This window comes from Bison bison, unplaced genomic scaffold (assembly GCF_000754665.1).
Source record: "Bison bison bison isolate TAMUID 2011002044 unplaced genomic scaffold, Bison_UMD1.0 scf7180017864263, whole genome shotgun sequence".
NCBI lineage: Eukaryota > Metazoa > Chordata > Mammalia > Artiodactyla > Bovidae > Bison > Bison bison.
In genome coordinates, this window is record NW_011494835.1 from 4,483,012 (window position 1) to 4,493,721 (window position 10,710).

Genomic DNA, 10,710 nt, shown 5'->3' on the forward strand with positions numbered 1-10,710 from the left:
TGCAGGATCCAACCAGTCCATTCTGAAGGAGATCAGCCCTGGGATTTCTTTGGAAGGAATGATGCTAAAGCTGAAACTCCAGTACTTTGGCCACCTCATGTGAAGAGTTGACTCATTGGAAAAGACTCTGATGCTGGGAGGGATTGAGGGCAAGAGGAGAAGGGGACGACAGAGGATGAGATGGCTGGATGGCATCACTGACTTGATGGATGTGAGTCTGAGTGAACTCTGGGAGTTGGTGATGGACAGGAAGGCCTGGCGTGCTGCGATTCATGGGGTCGCAAGGAGTCGGACACGACTGAGCGACTGATCTGATCTGATCTAATACACTATTTAATCATCACCACAATCAAGTGGTGATGATTTATCCATGATTTATCCATGTTTCAGATTTATCCATGTTGTTGTGTTTATTAGTAGTTAATTTCTCTTTATAGTTGAGTAGGATTCTGTTTTAGAGAAGGCAATGGCACCCTACTCCAGTACTCTTGCCTGAAAAATCCCATGGACGGAGGAGCCTGGTAGGCTGCAGTCCATGGGGTCGCTAAGAGTCGGACATGATTGAGTGACTTCACTTTCACTTTTCACTTTCATGCATTGGAGAAGGAAATGGCAACCCACTCAGTATTCTTGCCTGGAGAATCCCAGGGACAGAGGAGGCTGGTGGGCTGCCGTCTATGGGGTCGCACAGAGTCAGACACAACTGAAGCGACTTAGCAGCAGTAGCATCAGCAGATTCTGTTGTATGGATATACCATAACTTATTTATTCACTCCTCTGTTGATAGATATTTAGGTTGCTTCCAGTTTGGGGCTATACAAATGAAGTTGCTAAAACATTGTGTATAACTATTTGTATAGATATATACACATAGTTTTTGTTTTCATATGTAAATACCCAGGAATGAAATGGCTAGAGCCTATGTTTGGCATACGTATAAAGTTTTAAGAAGCTGCAAACTGTTCTCCTAAAAGTTACATTATTTTAAATTCCCATCAGCTTCTTATGAGAATTCTAGGTCAATAATACTCCTGTAACATTTGGTATAAACTTGGTCTTTTTAGTTTTAACCATTCTAAATGTTATGTGTGGTGCTATCTCATTATAATTTACTTTGCATTACTCTAATGTCTAATTATAAAGTGTATCTTATCATATGCTTATTTTTCATTTGATGTAATGTATGTTCAAATAGTCTGTCCATTTTACAGTGTTGCTTTTATTATTGAATTATGAATTTGTTTTATATTCCAGATAAAAGTCTCTTATCAGATACAAGCTTTATCTTTCTAGACTTGGAAGCTCATCTTTTCATCTTCTGTTGAACAGCAGAAGTTTATAATTGTGTTGAAGTCTTATTTATTTATTCATTTACTATATTGTGGTTTTAGTATTGTGACAAAGAACTCTTTGCTTAATTCAGACTTAGACTTCCATTTGTTTTCTTCCAGAACTTTAGTAGTGTGAGGCCTTAATTTTAGATCTGTTATTTAATTTTCACATAAAGTCCTTTTAAAAAATATATGGATACCCAATTTTTCCAGGGTCATTCATTGAAAAGACTACTTCTTCTGCTGTACTGCCTTTACAACTTCTCATGTTTGCTATAGGTTTTCCAAATGTCCTCTAATACATCTTAAGAAAGTTCCTTTCTATTCCAACTTTGCTGAGCATATTTTTATAGCATGAATAATATTGGGTTTTGTCAAATGCTTTTCTGAATCAATGGAGATGGTGATTTTTTTCTTTTTTAGTTTAGTAATATATTGAAATACATTGATTTTTGAATGTTAAATGAACTTACATTCGAATTTCACTTATTTTATATCATCTTATTTATATATACTGAATTCAATTTGCTAAAATTTTATATAGAATATTTGCATCTATGCTCATTAGTGATATTGGTATATAGTTTTTTCTTTTTCTTGTAGCGTCTTCTTGTCTGGTTCTGGCTCAGGACAATTATACCAATCTGGAATGAGTTGAAAAACATTCCCTTCTCTTTTTTTGTGTGTCTGTATAGAATTGGTACTTCTTTAATGCTTGATAAACTTTATCAGTCAAGACTTCTGGACCTAGAATTCTCATTTAGGAAGACTTTAAACTACATATCCAATTTCTTTAATTGATGGAGAATTCTTCAGGTTATTTATTACACTTTGATACTTAGTGTCTTGCAAAGAATTTGCCATTTCACCTAAGTTGTTAAATTTGTAATCATAAAGTTGTTCATAATACTTCCTTATTATATTTCTTTAAAAAATTTGACTTCCTATTTTGAGAATACTGAAGATTCACAAGGAGTTGTAAAAAGGAATATATGGAGATCTTATGTACTTTTTAAATAAGCTTCTCCCAATGGTAATGTTTTGCAAAACTATAGTACAATATTACAAAATTATAGTATTTATACAGTCAAGATATAGAACATTTCCATCATATGGATCCCTCATATTCCTCTTTAGTAACCACATCCACTTCTCCTTCCTCCATATCTTCTTAACCCCTGCTGCTGCTGCTAAGTTGCTGCAGTCGTGTCCAACTCTGTGCGACCCCATAGATGGCAGCCCAGCAGGCTCCGCCGTCCCTGGGAACTACTAATTTGTTCTCCATTTCTATAATGTCCTTACATCAAGGACATTATATAAATGAAATCGTACAGTATGTAACCTTTTGGAATTACTTTTTTCCACTCAGCCTAATTGCTGGAGAACTCTACAGGTGGTTGTGTGTATCAGCAGTTCATTTCTTTATTTTGCTGAGTAGTATTCTACGGTGTGGATGTTCCAGTTTGTTTACGCATTGCTTCTACTTTTTGGTTGTTGCAAATAAAGCTTCTATAAACATTCTTGTATTTGTGTGAGAGTAAATTTTCATTTCTCTGGGATAAATGCCCACAAATGTAATTACTGGGTCATCTGGTAGTTGCATGTTTAACTTTTTAAGAAACTGCTGAACTGCTTTCCAGAGTGACTGTACATTTTACATTCCACCCAGTAATACCCGAGTGATCCAATTTCTTCACACCCACACCAGCATTTGATGTTGTCACAATTTTTTATTTTAGCCATTTTCATAGGTGTGTTGCAATATTTCATTGTGGTTTCAGTTTATACATATTTTTAAGGGCTAATGAAGTTGAATGTATTTTCAATATATACCTACCTGCCATCTGTCTACCCTCTTTGGTTGAATTCCTGTTCACGTTTTTGTCTATTTTCTAACTGGATTGTTTGTTTACTTAGAGATTTGAGCGTTCTTTGCATATTCTCGTCAGTCGTCTTTTGTTGCCTGTGTGTTCCGCAAATGTATTTTTCCAGGCAGTCTTAACTGAGACTTTTACAGAACAAAAGTGTTTCATTTTAGTGAAGTCTAATGTATTATTTTTTCCTTTCATAGATTGTGCTTTTGGTGTCAAGTCTAAGACCTCAAGGCTTATTCCTGGATCCCAAAAGATTTTCACCTATGTTTAAAAAAAGTTTATAGTTTACATTTTACATTTAAGTCCGTGATCCACATTGAGTTAATTTTAACTTAAGACAAGGTTCATTTTGTGCCTATAGATGTCACATTGTTCCAGCACCATTGATTGAAAAGACTGTCTATCCTCTATGGAATTGCTTGCGCACCTTTGTCAAAACTCAGCTGGACGTATTTCTGTGAATTTATTTCTGGGTTCTCCGTTCCATTGATTAGTGTGCTTACACTACTGCCAATAATTCATCATCTTAGTTACTTTAGCTATAAAATACCTTGAAATTATACAGACTGGTTCTTCCCACTTTATTCTTCTTTTTCAAAATTACTTTCACTATTCTAATTCTTTTGTCCTTCCACATATATTTTTTTACTTTTATTTTGTTATTTTTAAAAGGACAATATTTTGTCCTTTTATTTTTGCTGTTTCAGTTCCTTGTCTTTTCATTATATTTTAGGATAATTTTTGCTTACATTTTGACAGGAATTACTTTAAACCTGTATATTAATTTGGGCTTAATTGACATACAATTGAATTCCAATCCATGAACATGATATATCTTTCTACTTATAGCTCTTTGATTTGTTTCACCAGCATTTTAGTTTCAGGAATACATGCCCTGTATGTCTTTTATTAGATTAACACCTAAGTGTTTCACTTTTTTGAGTGATTTAGAAGGTATTATATTTTTAATTTCAATGTCCATGTGTTCATTGCTAGTATTTATAAATACAGTTGGCTTTTAAAAGTATGTCTTGTATCCTGCAGCTTTACCAATTCTATTTGTTAGTGCTAGGAGTTTTTGGTAGATTCATTTGAATTCTCTATGTAAACAATCCTGTCACCTGCGAACGCGGACAATTTTATTTCTTCCTTTTGGCCTGCATTTTGTTTTCGAACTATTGCACCAGCTAGATCTTGAAGCACTGTGTTGAATAAAAGTGCTGAGGGTGGGATCTTTGCCTTGCTTCTGATCTTAGGAGGAAGGCATTTAATCTTTCATCAAATATCAAGGTAGTTGCAGGTTTCCTATTGACACTCTTGATCACTAACTGATTAACACTCACAGATGAACACTAACTGATCACACTCCTGATTGACACTGTGAGGAACTTCTCTGCATTCCTGTTTTTTCAGAGAGTTTTTTAAAGACTGCTAATGGGTGTTGGATTTTTCCAAATGCTTTTTAAAATTTTATGTATTTATTTATTTTACCTTTGGCAGTGCTGGGTCTTCATTGCTACACAGGCTTTCCTCTAGTCGCTGTGAGCAGACTCCACTCTCCTGGCAAGGCCCTGCCTTCTCATTGCGGTGGCTTCCCCTGTTGCAGAGCATGGGTTCAAGGCAGTAGTGTGCGGTTTTCAGTACTTGCAACATGTGAGCTCAGTAGTGGCTTGAAGGCTCTAGAGCACTGGCTCTGTTGTTGGAGCTCATAGGCTTAGTTGCTATATAGCATGTGGGATCTTCCTGGATCAGGGATCAAATCCGTGTCTCCTGCACTGGCAGGCGGGTTCTTCACCACTGAGCCACCAGGGAAGCCCCTCCAAATGCTTTTGCTGCACTAGTTGATATTCATGTGATTTTTCTTCTTTAGTTTTATATTGTAGATTACATTGATTGATTTTTAAATATTGAAGAAGACTTGGATCCCAGGGATAAATCCCATTTTGTGATGGTATATAACTCTCTTTAGATATTGCTGAATCTTTTTGGTAAAATTTTCTTCTCTATATTCATGAAAAAAGGTTTTCCCTTTTTGTACTGTTTTTGTCTGTTTTTTTTTTTTTTTGTACCAGGGTAATACTAGATTCTTAAAATAGATTACAAAGTATTCCTCTTCTATTTTCTGGGGGGGAAAATGTGTAGAATTGATGTTAGTTCCTCTTTCAACTTTTGGTAGAAGTCTCCAGAGAAATTCATTGGGATTTCTTTTTTGAAAGTTTTTCATTAATAATTATACAGATATTCAAACTATCTATTTTCATGGGAGGTGAATTGTGGTAATTTGCATTTTTCAAGGAGTTGATCTATTTCATCAAGTTGTCAAATTTATGTCTGTGGAGTTGTTTCCTTATCCCCTTTTGATGTCTTCAGAGTCTGTAATGGTATCCCAGTTTTATTTTTGATACTTTTATTTGACTCCTTTGGATTACAGTTTGCCGTGGGTAAAATAAGAGGTTTTAACTAGTTAAGATTGCTTAATCTCTGAAGATCTACTACACTATAAGCAACTGTGACTCAGAACAACATATGTTTGTACTCATTTTAAGTGGAATATTTATTTCCAATCCCTCCGCCCCCGCCTTACTAATGGCATATTTGAAGATGGAATTAAAAGTTTTACAACAATACTTTAGAGGTTCTTTAGAGTTAAGATTCTAAAAACTAATAATAAAGAAGTAGTAAGGAGGCAATGGCACCCCACTCCAGTACTCTTGCCTGGAAAACCCCATGAATGGAGGAGCCTGGTGGGCTGCAGTCCACGGGGTCGCTAAGAGTCGGACACGACTGAGGGACTTCACTTTCACTTTTCACGTTCATGCATTGGAGGAGGAAATGGCAACCCGCTCCAGTGTTCTCGCCTGGAGAATCCCAGGGATGGGGGAGCCAGGTGGGCTGCTGTCTCTGGGGTCACACAGAGTCGGACACGACTGAAGTGACTTAGCAGCAGTAGCAGCAAGGAGTTTAAAAGCTGCTTTTAAAAAAATCAGCTATTTTAAAGAATACTCTATTTTATAGTTTTGCTGAGATGACTCAATAACTTATTCCCAAGAACTCTAAGTCTGGGCTTTAATTGAATGTATGTGAATAGTAAGCTGTACTCTCTCAAACAATTAGCATCTTTTTATCAACCAGCTTAAATCCTGCTGAAGGAAGGAAGTGAATACAGGAAATAACTCATTTAATGACGTGATATGTTGAAAAAGTACTATCTCTACCATCAGAACCAGCATCACAGACTTAAGTCAAACATTTCTCTATGCAGCCATTACTGCCAGATCAAAAATTTTGTGTTGATTTACCTTACCTGGTTGTACCATCAATTGGTTTCTCATTTTTTTCCCCATATATATCTTACTAGTGAGCTTTGTGCGCAATTTGTGTGGGCCATCTGTAAAATTTTATCCCTATATATACTAAAATTTACATTCAGGAAAAAGTCCAGTTTTTGTAGTGGTGGCTGTGTTCGTATAACCATAGGATCCTCTGCTAGATGAGGCTGCTGTTGCTAAGTCACTTCAGTCGTGTCCGACTCTGTGCGACCCCATAGATGGCAGCCCACCTGGCTCCCCCGTCTCTGGGATTCTCTAGGCAAGAACACTGGGGTGGGTTGCCATTTCCTTTTCCAATGCATGAAAGTGAAAAGTGAAAGTGAAGTCGCTCAGTCGTGTCCGACCCTCAGCAACCCCATGGACTGCAGCCCACCAGGCTCCTCCGTCCATGGGATTTTCCAGGCAAGAGTACTGGAGTGGGGTGCCATTGCCTTTTCTGGCATCGTGACTTAAAGAAAGAGGATGGAGCTTGGAGTCAAAGCCACCTGACTATGAAACTGTGTGTTACAAGATGTTAACAGTAAGATTTAGGCCAGTTACTTATACTCACTGAACTTCAATTTCTTTATGAAAAGTGAGATTAGTGGTAATTATGGTGTCATGAGAACTAGATATCTAAAGTGCCCACCATTGTGCCTGCCTGATAATAACACTTAATAAGTAGTAGCTATTACTATTGCTCTTCAACAAAAACAACAATAATAAGGAGAAGAAGAAATACAGTAAATTAATTTTTCAGGAATGCCTTAAATATTAAACTAGAGTTTTAAATTTAAATGACATCTGACTAGCAGGTCCTGTTTCAGTAATTATCTCAATTCCTCACAGAAACATTTAAGAAGAGATAGAAAAAAGGATGAAAACTCATAATAATGAAAACTAAAACTGACAGCTTTTTAAAGGTTTCTCAAAGAGACAATCATGACTTAGTCATGCTCAGAATTCATGGTCAAGTGGGTGATTTTGTTTTGTCTCTTTTTTTATTCTTTTTCTTTCTTGAGATGGAATAAACCTACTATTTTGAAAGTACCATCTGCTCTACTCTCAAAAGAAAAAAAAATTAGGTTCTGTATCAATGGAAAAGACTGTTCCTCTATAACCCAGGTGGTGTTTTTGAGGCATTCAGAGCATTGTTCCTACCGTGATCCCAACCTCCTTCCTGTCCCATTGGTACCTGTCTTTATACATCCAGTTTGAAACTACAACCTTTACATGTCCATTTAGAAACAATGAGACAGGATATGTGGAGTTCTGGTGATTGTTATAGGCAGAGGAGCAGTGAGAATAATACTGGTTTATTGTACACAGAGAAATGTAGTCCTGAAAGGAAATGAGTGTAGTTAGGGTAGATATTGGGAGAGCAGTGAGCTGTGGATTATGTGTGTTCTGTGGGATCAGAGGGTCAATGAAATTGGTACTTTGAAGGACCTGACTTAGACCCATAAAATAAGAAAATAAAAACAGTACATTTGCATATCAAGCAGCTTCCCAGAAAGAGCCCAAGAAGGGAATTTATTAACCCCAAAGGAGAAACTGAGGTAGGATTATCAACGAGTAGGACCCTGACAATTGGCATTTATAATGACTAGTGGAGAAGGCAATGGCACCCCACTCCAGTACTCTTGCCTGGAAAATCCCAAGGATGGAGGAGCCTGGTAGGCTGTGGTCCATGGGGTCCCTAAGAGTCGGACACGACTGAGCGACTTCACTTTCACTTTTCACTTGCATGCATTGGAGAAGGAAATGGCAACCCACTCCAGTGTTCTTGCCTGGAGAATCCCAGGGACAGGGGAGCCTGGTGGGCTGCCATCTGTGGGGTCGCACAGAGTCGGACGCGACTGAAGCGACTTAGCAGCAGCAGCAGCAGCAGCAAAAATTACATTTCCTCCTTCAATGGAATTAGAGAGGGAAAAGGAAAAAATAATGTGTGTTTAAAAAAAAAGGATTTATTTATCCATCTTATGTTTGGTGGCGCTGGGTCTTTGTTGCCGGCCTGTGGGCTTTTTCTAGCTGCATCGAGCAAGGGCTACTCTTCCTTGAGGAGCACAGGCTCACAAGCTGTGGTGCAAAGGGCTCAGCTGCTCTGCAGCGTGTGGTATCTTCCCAGGCCAGGGATAAAACCTATGTATGTCCCCTGCATTGGCAGGCAGATTCTTAACCACTAGACCACTAGCAAGGCCCCTAATATGTGCTTTTAAGAAAATAAAGACAAGAAGAAGCCATTTGTTTTTCTCCTGAAGATACAGAAGGGTTGAATATTTTCAAAGTGATTTACTACCAGAACCAGGAGAAAGTTTGGAAAAATTTTTTATAGAGTCATTAAAATGCCAGGAAAGTTAGTTTCTATGAAATAGCAACATAAAACTGAAAAAGAGAATGCAAATTAGCCTAAAGAGATAGGGGGACCAAATGTGTTAGAGAAACATGCTGGGGTGGGTGGAAGCCAATAATGTATATTGTATTCCCCATGGTATACAATGTATCTGTATATCATGGGGAATTGGTTCATGCGATTATGAAGGCTGAGAAGTCCCAAGACTTGCAGTCAGAGCTGGACACCTAGAAAGCCAATGGCATGGTTCCTGTCTGAGTGTGAAGGCCTGAGAGGCCGAGTGCTGATGGTGTAACTCACAGTCCATGTCTGAGGCCTAAGACAGGAGAAGACTGACGTCCCAGTTTGAAGACAGTCAGGTAGAGAGCGAATTTTCCCTTAACCGTTTTGCTCTGCTCAGGTCTTTAGTGCATTGGTTGAGGCTTATCTGCATTGGTGACGATACCCTGCTTTACTCAATCTACTGATTCAGATATTAATTTTATCCAAAGCACCTGCACAGACCCGCCTAGAACAATTTAACCAAATATGTGGGCACCCTGTTATCCAGTCAAGTTGACACATAAACTCAACCATCACACTAAGTTTAAATAATTGTTATATGTTTGGTCATTAAAAAAAGGAATGCAAATATAAGAAGCTTTTCTTTAAAGAAAATTAATGTAAAAATTATATAAAAATAATATAAAAATAAATCACAATAATGTGAGAGTAAGTGTCTAGATAATACAAATAAAAACTTCAGTTAGAAGAATGTGAACTTGGAGAAAGTTAAGAAATAGTCAATTTTTTAAAAATTTAAGTGAAAAGAAGTAAAGAATAGAAAAGGACTTTTAGATAGCGAATATCAATAGAATTTACAACATGATTGAAACCTTCCAAATCCGTAGAAGATAAAATCAACCCAAACAACAAATGACAGAAAAGAGAGGAAGTGGTACAAAAGCCTAAAAAATACATACAACTCAAGATAGTTTGAAATGATATGTGAAATATATCAATTCTGATAACAAACTTAAATGAGTTATGCTCCCCAATTAAAATAAAGTTTTGCCAAATAAGGAGGTTAAAACAGTATCTCTGTGCTGTTCCCAAGGAGTATTTCTAAGGCAAAAACACAAATCTTAGTAATGAAGATTCATAAGGCGAGTTGAAAAAAAGAGATGTAATTAATTTCAGATGATGTAGCCATCAATGGTCAAAATATTAAAAGGTTAAAAAGAAGGTCATTTTTTTTATCATGTGCACTACACTGCACAACCAAGTTATAAAAATCTTAATCCTCTGTGGACTAAAATAGGATTAACATTTAAGTCAAAAGTTATTAGGAGAAAAAGAAATATACAGCACTACTATAGTTGCAGGGAAATTGAGTGCTATCTCAGGCTTTGTGAGATAGCATGGTCACTTATTGTGTCTGCCCCACATCACTTCTTTTGGGAACTGCCCACACTGGGCAGATTGTTTTGGTGGTGTTGGTCAAGAGGCTGTATCTTGGTTATCACAGGACTGGGCACATTTAGCAAATGCTTGATGCCCCACTCAGGTTCTTTTGGCTCCCCTGCCTTTTTTTTTTAAAACTAGTTCTGTGAGCCCTTCCCCAGCTTTTATGAGCTTAGTGGCTAAAGCTTTTCCCTTCAGAGAAGGGCTTGTGGGCACTGGAGCTGCCTCGTCCACGTGGAGAGCTGAAAGTGCCTGAACACTCCATGGCCTCTCTAGACTTTGGCTCCTTCATTGGAGGAGGAAAAACTTTGAGGTGTTATTTATCTTGAGCTTGTTTATCAAGCTTTGGGTATCGTTGGCTTCTTCCTCTTCCCATATGGCTTTCCCCACTGTTACTGTTT